Genomic DNA, 11,812 nt, shown 5'->3' with positions numbered 1-11,812 from the left:
TTATTTTTCTCTCTCTGTCTCACCCCCCTCCCCCAGGGTGAACACGTGCCCTAACAACTGTTCAGGCCGAGGGGAGTGTCGCGTTGGGAACTTAACAGGTGCTGTTTATTGTGACTGTGAATCCAATTGGAAGGGCGAGGCCTGTGATGTCCCTTACTGCCTGTCAGACTGTGGTTGGCCTGACAGGGGACACTGCCTTCAGGACACAAAGACATGTCGATGCCAACCTGGGTGGCAAGGTGGGCACAGTCTCTATCTAACTAAAAGCCTATTCAATAATCATTTCAGAGTTTGTATGCTTCTCTAGGACTGGCAAACTGATTCTAGATCAGCACTCTGACCCTCAGCCACTAATGTTATTGACCTCTGTGTTCTACCTATAAGAGACTCATCACATTGTCTATGAACTTCTACATACAGTTGAAGTCGGAAGTTTACATACACTTAGGATGGAGTCATTAAAACTTGTTTTTCAACCACTCCACAAATTTCTTGTTAACAAACTATAGTTTTGGCATGTCGGTTAGGACATCTACTGTGTGCATGACACGAGTAGTTTTTCCAACAATTGTTTACAGATTCCAGAAAATGATGTCATGGCTTTAGAAGCTTCTGATAGGCTAATTGACAACATTTGAGTCAATTGGAGGTGTACCTGTGGATGTATTTCAAGGCCTACCTTCAAACTCAGTGCCTCTTTGTTTGACATCATGGGAAAATCAAAAGAAATCAGCCAAGACCTCAGAAAAAACATTGTTGACCTCCACAGTTCTGGTTCATCCTTGGGAGCAATTTCCAAATGCCTGAAGGTACCCCGTTCATCTGTACAAACAATAGTACGCAAGTATAAACACCATGGGACCACGCAGCCATCATATCGCTCAGGAAGGAGACGTGTTCTGTCTCCTAGAGATGAATGTACTTTGGTGCGAAAAGTGCAAATCAATCCCAGAACAACAGCAAAGAACCTTGTAAAGATGCTGGAGGAAACAGGTACAAAAGTATCTATATCAACAGTAAAACGAGTCCTATATCGACATAACCTGAAAAGCCGCTCAGCAAAGAAGAAGCCACTGCTCCAAAACCGCCAGAAAAAAGCCAGACTACGGTTTGCAACTGGACATGGGGACAAAGATTGTACTTTCTGGAGCAATGTCCTCTGGTCTGATGAAACAAAAATAGAACTGTTGGGCCATAATGACCATCGTTATGTTTGAAGGAAAAGGGGGAGGCTTGCAAGCTGAAGAACACCATCCCAACTGTGAAGCATCATGTTGTCGGTGTGCTTTGCTGCAGGAGGGACTGGTGCACTTCACAAAATAGATGGCATCGTGAGGAAGGAAAATGATGTGAATATATTGAAGCAACATCTCAAGACATCAGTCAGGAAGTTAAAGCTTGGTCGCAAATGGGTCTTCCAAGTGGACAACGACCCCAAGCATACTTCCAAAGTTGTGGCAAAATGGCTTAAGTAGAAAGTCAAGGTATTGGAGTGGCCATCACAAAGCCCTGATCTCTATCCTATAGAACATTTGTGGGCAGAACTGAAAAAGCGTGTGCGAGCAAGGAGGCCTACAAACCTGACTCAGTTACACCAGCTCTGTCAGGAGGAATGGGCCAAAATTCACCCAACTTATTGTGGGAAGCTTGTGGAAGGCTACCTGAACCGTTTGACCCAAGTTAAACAATTTAACCTCACTAGGGTAGGGGGCACTATTTTCAGCTCCGGATGAAAAGCTGTAGAGTCCACCTGGAGTGACACTTACAATGAATAGGCCTACTTCTTCATTTCTCAATAGAAAAACATCGAACAATTTCTAAAGAATGTTGACATCTAGTGGAAGCCATAGGAACTGCAACGAGGTTCCTAATAAAAAGGGAGTCCCAAAAGAAAACAATTGGAAAATCCTATGACCTCAATTCTTTTTCCCTTTGGATGGTTTGTCCTCGGGGTTTTGCCTGCCAAATCAGTTCTGTTATACTCACAGACATTATTTTAACAGTTTTAGAAACTTTAGAGTGTTTTCCATCCAAATCTACCAATTATATGCATATCCTAGCTTCTGGGCCTGAGTAACAGGCAGTTTACTTTGGGCATGCTTTTCATCCGGATGTCAAAATACTGCCCCCTACCCCAGAGAGATTAACAAGACATTTGTGGAGTGGTAGAAAAACTCGTTTTAATGACTCCAACCTAAGTGTATGTAAACTTCCGACTTCAACTGTATGTTTATTTTTTAAATATGATGTATTGTCTACGTAAGTGATAGTCTGCATATAACCAGGCTAGTCGCGTAGACCAGGCTAGTCGCGGAGACCAGGCTAGTCGCGGAGACCAGGCTAGTCGCGTAGACCAGGCTAGTCGCGTAGACCAGGCTAGTCGCGGAGACCAGGTTTGTCGCGGAGACCAGGCTAGTCGCGGAGACCAGGCTAGTCGTGGAGACCAGGCTTGTCGTGGAGACCAGGCTAGTCGTGGAGACCAGGCTAGTCGTGGAGATCTAATCCGTCACTCATCCATCTTCTCTTCCCCATCAGGTCCAGGCTGCTCTGTGTCCGTCCCAGCCAACTCCTCGTTCTGGCAGCGGGAGGAGTACCCCGAGCCAGGTCTGGCCAGGGCTTCCCACAAGGCTGTAGTGGACCAGGGGATCATGTGGGTCATCGGGGGTTACGTCTTCAACTCCTCAGACTACCAGATGATTACAGCGTAAGTACTGTGTTTATATTTATTATGGATCCCCATTAGTTCCTGCCAAGGCAGCAGCTACTCTTCCTGGGGTTTATTATGGATCCCCATTAGTTCCTGCCAAGGCAGCAGCTACTCTTCCTGGTGTTTATTATGGATCCCCATTAGTTCCTTCCAAGGCAGCAGCGACTCTTCCTGGGGTTTATTATGGATCCCCATTAGTTCCTGCCAAGGCAGCAGCTACTCTTCCTGGGGTTTATTATGGATCTCCATTAGTTCCTGCCAAGGCAGCAGCTACTCTTCCTGGGGTTTATTATGGATCCCCATTAGTTCCTGCCAAGGCAGCAGCTACTCTTTCTGGGGTTTATTATGGATCCCCATTAGTTCCTGCCAAGGCAGCAGCTACTTCCTAGGGTTTATTATGGATCCCCATTAGTTCCTGCCAAGGCAGCAGCTACTCTTCCTGGGGTTTATTATGGATCCCCATTAGTTCCTGCCAAGGCAGCAGCTACTTCCTGGGGTTTATTATGGATCCCCATTAGTTCCTGAAAAGGTAGCAGCTACTCTTCCTGGGGTTTATTATGGATCCCCATTAGTTCCTGCCAAGGCAGCAGCTACTCTTCCTGGGGTTTATTATGGATCCACATTTGTTCCTGCCAAGGCAGCAGCTACTCTTCCTAGGGTTTATTATGGATCCCCATTAGTTCCTGCCAAGGCAGCAGCTACTCTTCCTGGGGTTTATTATGGATCCACATTTGTTCCTGCCAAGGCAGCAGCTACTCTTCCTGGGGTACAGCAACATTAAGGCAGTTGTACAATTGTAAAAACATTACAACACATTAATTACAGAATTCACAACAGATTCCACAACACACTGTGTGCCCTCAGACCCCTACTCTACTAACACATATCTACAACACAAAATCCATCTGTGTATAGTGCGTATGTTATCGTGTGTGTGTGCATGTGTCTGTGCCTGTCTGTGTGTCTCTTCACAGTCCCCTCTGTTCCATAAGGTGTATTTATATCTGTTTTTTAAATCTGATTCTATTGCTGCATCAGTTACCTGATGTGGAATAGAGTTCCATGTAGTCATGGCTCTATGTAGTACTGTGCTCCTCCCATAGTCTGTTCTGGACTTGGGGACTGTGAAGAGACCTCTGGTGGCATATCTTGTGGGGTATGCATGGGGTGTCTGAGCTGTGTGCCACTAGTTCAAAAAGACAGCTTGAGTGCATTCAACATGGCAATACCTCTCACATTTACAAGTAGTGATGAAGTCAATTTCCTCCACTTTGAGCCAGGAGAGACTGACATATTAATGTTAGCTCTCTGTGTACATCCAAGGGCCAGCCGTGCTGCCCTGTTCTGAGACAATTGCAATTTTCCTAAGTACCGTTTGTAGCACCTGATCACACGACTGAACAGTAGTCCAGGTGTGACAAAACTAGGGCCTGTAGGACCTGCCTTGTTGATAATGTTGTTAAGAAGGTAGAAACTAGGGCCTGTAGGACCTGCCTTGTTGATAGTGTTGTTAAGAAGGTAGAAACTAGGGCCTGTAGGACCTGTCTTGTTGATAGTGTTGTTAAGAAGGTAGAAACTAGGGCCTGTAGGACCTGCCTTGTTGATAGTGCTGTTCTTACATGTAGACGTTCCGCTAGCGGAACACCTGCTCCAATATCCAATGATGGGCGTGGCGCGAAATACAAACTCCTCTAAAATCCAAAAACTTCCATTTTTCAAACATATGACTATTTCACAGCATTTTAAAGATAAGACTCTCCTTTATCTAACCACACTGTCCGATTTCAAAAAGGCTTTACAGCGAAAGCAAAACATTAGATTATGTCAGCAGAGTACCCAGCCAGAAATAATCAGACACCCATTTTTCAAGCTAGCATATAATGTCACAAAAAACAAAACCACAGCTAAATGCAGCACTAACCTTTGATGATCTTCATCAGCTGACAACCCTAGGACATTATGTTATACAATGCATGCATGTTTTGTTCAATCAAGTTCATATTTATATAAAAAAACAGCTTTTTTACATTAGCATGTGACGTTCAGAACTAGCATACCCCTCGCAAACATCCGGTGAATTTACTAAATTACTCACGATAAACGTTCACAAAAAACATAACAATTATTTTAAGAATTATAGATACAGAACTCCTCTATGCACTCGATATGTCCGATTTTAAAATAGCTTTTCGGTGAAAGCACATTTTGCAATATTCTCAGTAGATAGCCCAGCCATCACGGCTAGCTATTTAGACACCGACCAAGTTTAGCCCTGACCAAACTCCGATTTACTATTACAAAAGTTTGATTACCTTTGTTGTCTTCGTCAGAATGCACTCCCAGGACTGCTACTTCAATAACAAATGTTGGTTTGGTCCAAAATAATCCATCGTTATATCCAAATAGCGGCGTTTTGTTCGTGCGTTCAAGACACTATCCGAATTGTAAATAAGGGTCACGAGCATGGCGCAATTCGTGACAAAAGATTTCTAAATATTCCATTACTGTACTTCGAAGCATGTCAACCGCTGTTTAAAATAAATGTTTATGCCATTTTTCTCGTAAAAAAGCGATAATATTCCGACCGGGAATCTGCGTTTAGGTAAACAGACGAAAGAAAACAAAGCATTCTGTCGACGCGGGCATGCGCCTGAGTCTCACAGTACTGTAACCAGCCACTACCCAAACGCGCTACTTTGTTTCAACCAGAGCCTGCAAAGCCACGATTCAGCTTTTTGCCGCCTTCTGAGAGCCCATGGGAGCCGTAGGAAGTGTCACGTAACAGCAGAGATCCTCTGTAATGGATAGAGATAATCAAGAAGGGCAAGAAATTGTCAGACAGGGCACTTCCTGCATGGAATCTTCTCAGGTTTTGGCCTGCCAAATGAGTTCTGTTATACTCACAGACACCATTCAAACAGTTTTAGAAACGTTGGAGTGTTTTCTATCCAAAGCTAATAACTATATGCATATTCTAGTTTCTGGGCAGGAGTAATAATCAGATTAAATCGGGTACGTTTTTTATCCGGCTGTGAAAATACTGCCCCTAGCCATAACAGGTTAAGAAGGTAGAAACTAGGGCCTGTAGGACCTGCCTTGTTGATAGTGTTGTTAAGAAGGTAGAAACTAGGGCCTGTAGGACCTGCCTTGTTGATAGTGTTGTTAACCTCTTGGGGCTAGGTGGGACGCTAGCGTGCCACCCGTGGTGCACTCCATCAACAGCAGGTGCATTTCAAGAGCGGCAAATTTGAATCCAAATAAATGTCAAAATTCAAATTTTTCAAAAATACAACTATGTTACACCATTTGAAAGATAAACATCTCCTTAATCTAACCACGTTTTACGATTTCAAAAAGGTTTTACGGCGAAAGCATAAATTTAGAGTATGTTAGGACAGTACATTTACAAGAGTTGTGTGTAATGTTTTGTCAAGTCAAAGACAGGGTCACCAAAACCATAAAACCAGCTAAAATGATACACTAACCTTTTACAATCTCCATCAGATGACACTCCTAGGACATTATGTTAGACAATGCATGCATTTTTAGTTCTATCAAGTTCATATTTATATACAAAAACAGCGTTTTACTATGGCATTGATGTTGAGGAAATCGTTTCCCTCCAATAACCGGCAGTCAAGTCAGCGTCACAAATTAAATAATTAAAATTAGAAAACATTGGTAAAATATTATATTGTCATTTAAAGAATTATAGATTTACATCTTTTGAACGCAATCAACTTGCCAGATTTAAAAATAACCTTACTGGGAAATCACACTTTGCAATAATCTGAGCACTGTGCCCAGAAAAATACGCGTTGCGATACAGACTAGACGTCATGTTGGGGAGATCTAAAATCGAAAATACTATGTAAATAATCCATTACCTTTGATTCTCTTCATCAGATGTCACTTCCAGGTATCACAGGTCCATAACGAATGTAGTTTTGTTCAAAAAAGCTCATCATTTATGTCCAAAAATCTCCGTCTCGTTAGCACATGATGTAAGCCAGCCGGACTTCTCGTCATGAACGAGGGGAAAAAATATATTTCCGTTCGTTCAAACATGTCAAACGTTGTATAGCATAAATCATTAGGGCCTTTTTTAACCAGAACATGAATAATATTCAAGGTGGACGAATGCATAGCCTTTTATAACGTATTGGAACGAGGGTACCCAACATGAAGTAGCGCGCCAGGTGTCTAATGGGACATCACCGTTCCATGGCTCTTGTTCGGTCAGATCTCCCTCCAGAAGACTCAAAACACTTTGTAAAGGCTGGTGACATCTAGTGGAAGCAATAGGAAGTGCCAAAATATTCCTAAACCCCTGTGTTTTTCAATGGGATAGGTTTAAACTCAATACAACACATCAGGTATCCACTTCCTGTCAGAAAATGTCTCAGGGTTTTGCCTGCCAAATGAGTTCTGTTATACTCACAGACACCATTCAAACAGTTTTGGAAACTTTAGAGTGTTTTCTATCCATATATAATAAGTATATGCATATTCTAGTTACTGGGTAGGATTAGTAACCAGATTAAATCGGGTACATTTTTTTTATCCAGACGTGCAAATGCTGCCCCCTAGACCCAACAGGTTAAGAAGGTAGAAACTAGGGCCTGTAGGACCTGCCTTATGTTGGGTACCCTCGTTCCAATACGTTATAAAAGAGTATGCATTCGTCCACCTTGAATATTATTCATGTTCTGGTTAAAAAAGGCCCTAATGATTTATGCTATACAACGTTTGACATGTTTGAACGAACGTAAATATATTTTTTCCCCTCGTTCATGACGAGAAGTCCAGCTGGCTTAGATCATGTGCTAACAAGACGGAGATTTTTGGACATAAATGATGAGCTTTTTTGAACAAAACTACATTCGTTATGGACCTGTGATACCTGGAAGTGACATCTGATGAAGAGAATCAAAGGTAATGGATTATTTACATACTATTTTCGATTTTAGATCTCCCCAACATGACGTCTAGTCTGTATCGCAACGCGTATTTTTCTGGGCGCAGTGCTCAGATTATTGCAAAGTGTGATTTCCCAGTAAGGTTATTTTTAAATCTGGCAAGTTGATTGCGTTCAAGAGATGTAAATCTATAATTCTTTAAATGACAATATAATATTTTACCAATGTTTTCTAATTTTAATTATTTAATTTGTGGTGTTGACTTGACTGCCGGTTATTGGAGGGAAACGATTTCCTCAACATCAATGCCATAGTAAAACGCTGTTTTTGGATATAAATATGAACTTGATAGAACTAAAAATGCATGCATTGTCTAACATAATGTCCTAGGAGTGTCATCTGATGGAGATTGTAAAAGGTTAGTGCATCATTTTAGCTGGTTTTATGGTTTTGGTGACCCTGTCTTTGACTTGACAAAACATTACACACAACTCTTGTAAATGTACTGTCCTAACATACTCTAAATTTATGCTTTTGCCGTAAAACCTTTTTGAAATCGTAAAACGTGGTTAGATTAAGGAGATGTTTATCTTTCAAAGGGTGTAAAATAGTTGTATGTTTGAAAAATTTGAATTTTGACATTTATTTGGATTCAAATTTGCCGCTCTTGAAATGCACCTGCTGTTGATGGAGTGCACCACGGGGGGGGACGCTAGCGTCCCACCTAGCCCATAGAGGTTAATTGTTGCAGTCAATTCAATTGCTGTAGTAGCTGATGTGTATACATAGACACACAGGCTTTACTCAAAGCCAGTGGCATGTCGTTAATAAGATTGAAAAGAGTAAGGGGCCTAGACAGCTGCCCTGGGGAATGCCTGACACTACCTTGATTATGTTGGAGAGGCTTCCATTCCAAATAACACCCTCTGTGTTCTGTTAGACAGGGAATTCTTTATCCACAATATAGCAGGGGGTGTAAAGCCATAACACATACGTTTTTCCAGCAACAGACTGTGATTGATGATGTCAAAAGCCGCACTAAAGTCTAACAAAACAATCTCAACAATCATTTTATCATCAATTTCTCTCAGCCAATCATCAGTCATTTGTGTAAGTGCTGTGCTTGTTGAGTGTCCTTCCCTATAAGCATGCTGAAAGTCTGTTGTCAATTAGTTTTCTGTGAAATAGCATTGTATCTGGTCAAACACAATTTTTTTCCAGAAGTTTACTAAGGGTTGGTAACAGGCTGATTGGTCGGCTATTTGAGCCAGTAAAGGGGGGCTTTACTATTCTTAGGTAGCAGAATGACTTTAGCTTCCCTCCAGGTCTTAGGGCACTGCTCTCTAGTAGGCTTAAATTGAAGATATGGCAAATGTGAGTGGCAATATCGTCCGCTATTATCCTCAGTAATTTTCCATACAGATTGTCAGACCCTGGTGGCTTGTCATTGTTGATAGACAATAACAAAACATTCACCTCTTCCATACTGACTTTACGGTGTTCAAAAGTACAATTCTTATCTTTTCATAATTCGGTCAGATATACTTGTATGTGTAGTGTCAGCGTTTGTTGCTGGCGTGGCTGGCATGTCATGCCCAAGATTGTTAATCTTGCCAATAAAAAAGGAATTAAAATAGTTGCCATATCTTTTGCCTCTACCCTCATCAATCCAAGGGGATTTAACAGTTTTTAGTAATTTTATTAAAGGGTGAATGCTTATTAGTAACTGGAATAAGCAATTGCAGCGTTTGGTTGCTCCTCATTACACACCACAGACAAACAAATATTCTTTACATCATCAACATTGGGATCACTACAAAACTTATTGTGTGATCTCATATACACTACATTAGGCCCAGCCTTTGGAACTTTGGTTTTCCTAAATATGTCTGCTATATTGTGATCAATACATCCGATGGATTTTTATACTGCTTTAAAGCAAATTTTTGCTGCATTAGTAAAGATGTGATGAATACATGTTGATGATTTCACTCCTGTGCTGTTTGTAACTACCCTGGTAGGTTGACTGATAACCTGAACCAAGTTTTTTTCTTGAGTGGGCAGCTTGATGAAAGTCAGTCCAATATTGAAATCACCCAGAAAATATACCTCTATGTTGATATCACATAGATGATCAAACAAGATGCTGTTTTATTGGCTCTTAGCATGGTTGGTTATTTAGTTTGTTATATTTTGGACATAATGTTGCTCCTACCTTCTCTTATGACCGAAAAGAGCTTCTGGACAGTGGTTACTCACCTTGAATTGGACGAAGAATTTTTCTTTAATGAGTCGGACGTGAGGGATTTACTTCAGACAGCCTAACAGGCCCTCATCCCCGTCATTGGCAGGAGAAAGAGACTGAGATTTTGCGGAAGGAGATCAGGTGCCTTGTGAGGATCAAGCGATGAGTGGCTAATCTGCCTTTGCCATCCGTACTATTGGCCAATGTACAATCGCTGGATAATCAATTGGACGGACTAAAAGCACGTACATCCTACCAACGGGACATTAAAAACCGTAATATCTTATGTTTCACCGAGTCATGGCTGAACGACAACATGTGTTACATATAGTTGGCAGGTTATGTATCGGCAGGATAGAACAGCAGCGTCCGAGTTAGGGGAGGGTTTGGCAAGACATTAAAAACTGTAATATCTTATGCTTCACGGAGTCGTGGCTGAACGACGACATTAAGAACATACAGCTGGCTGGTTATACACTCTATCGGCAGGATAGAACAGCAGCCTCTGGTAAGACAAGGGGTGGCGGTCTATGTATATCTGTAAACAACAGCTGGTGCACGATATCTAAGGAAGTCTTGAGGTTTTGCTCGCCTGAGGTAGAGTATCTCATGATAAGCTGTAGACCACACTATCTACCTAGAGAGTTTTCATCTATATTTTTCATAGCTGTCTACATACCACCACAGACTGATGCTGGTACTAAGACCGTACTCAATGAGCTGTATACCGCCATAAGCAAACAGGGAAAGACTCTAACAGAGGCAGAGCCCCTAGTGGCCAGGGACTTTAATGCAGGGGAACTTAAATCATTTACTCCACACACAGAGACGTGTACAAAGCTCTCCCTCGCCCTCCATTTGGCAAATCTGACCATAATTCTATCCTCCTGATTCCTGCTTACAAGCAGAAATTAAAGCAGGAAGCACCAGTGACTCTGTCAATAAAATAGTGGTCAGATGAAGCAGATGCTAAACTACAGGACTGTTTTGCTAGCACAGACTGGAATATGTTCTGGGATTCTTCCGATGGCATTGATGAGTACACCACATCAGTCACTGGCTTCATCAATAAGTGCATCAATGATGTTGTCCCCACAGTGACGGTACGTACATAGCCCAACCAGAAGCCATGGATTACAGGCAACATCTGCGCTGAGCTAAAGAGTAGAGCTGCCGCTTTCAAGGAGTGGGACTCTAACCCGGAAGCTTATAAGAAATCCCGCTATGCCCTCCGACGAACCATCAAACAGGCAAAGCGTCAATACAGGAGTAAGATCGAATCCTCCATATTACACCAGCTCTGACGCTTGTCGGATGTGGCAGGGCTTGCAAACTATTACAGACTACAAAGGGAAGCACAGCCACGAGCAGCCCAGTGACACGAGCTTACCAGACGCCCTCCATTGGCATTTCTGTGTTTTCTATAGATGTTATAAACATGTATTGCTTCCACATGTATTGCTACCACTGTATTATTTATGTGAGTTACAGAGATAGTCAGAAAATGAATGTGATCTGTTACTAGCAAGTTATTGACTTCATGAACCTTGTTTCTTAGGCTACATATGTTAACTTGAGCTATTTTGAGCATTTCTGGGATGCTTGCTTCTTTTCATTGCTTTACTGGGAATCTTAGTGGCAGTAGACATGCTTATGTTATTTATGTTAGTGCAGGGTGAGCTGCACACAGTGGACTTCCTACTAGGGCACACCACCTCAGTGCTAACAGTATCTCTGGCTCATAGGCACATGATTACTAAATACAATATATGTGGGATCAGCAGAGGCATTCAGGGCAGTAATACAGACATAAATTAGGTTACTTACAGTGTCTTCCTATGCCCTTGGGATAATTTACATTTGCTGGACCATTATGCCAACTCAGCGACACAATGGTAGGGATTAACTGAGCTGGGCTTGGTTCAATGATAAGTCATTTTC

General features: G+C 42.0%; 1 pseudogene across 1 annotated transcript in view; it reads left to right on the top strand.

The window, feature by feature from the left end:
• LOC106578259 (attractin-like) overlaps positions 1-11,812 on the top strand; it is a 115,307-nt pseudogene that overhangs the window by 22,706 nt on the left and 80,789 nt on the right. The window contains exons 5-6 of the transcript XR_014379040.1: positions 37-239; positions 2,536-2,704. The product of XR_014379040.1 is annotated as an attractin-like (transcript). The remainder of the gene's footprint in view (positions 1-36; positions 240-2,535; positions 2,705-11,812) is intronic.

This window comes from Salmo salar, chromosome 01, assembly GCF_965601325.2.
Source record: "Salmo salar chromosome 01, fSalSal1, whole genome shotgun sequence".
Classification (NCBI taxonomy): domain Eukaryota; kingdom Metazoa; phylum Chordata; class Actinopteri; order Salmoniformes; family Salmonidae; genus Salmo; species Salmo salar.
The sequence above is the reverse complement of the archived record's forward strand: the minus strand, read 5'-3'. Positions and strand labels throughout refer to the sequence as shown.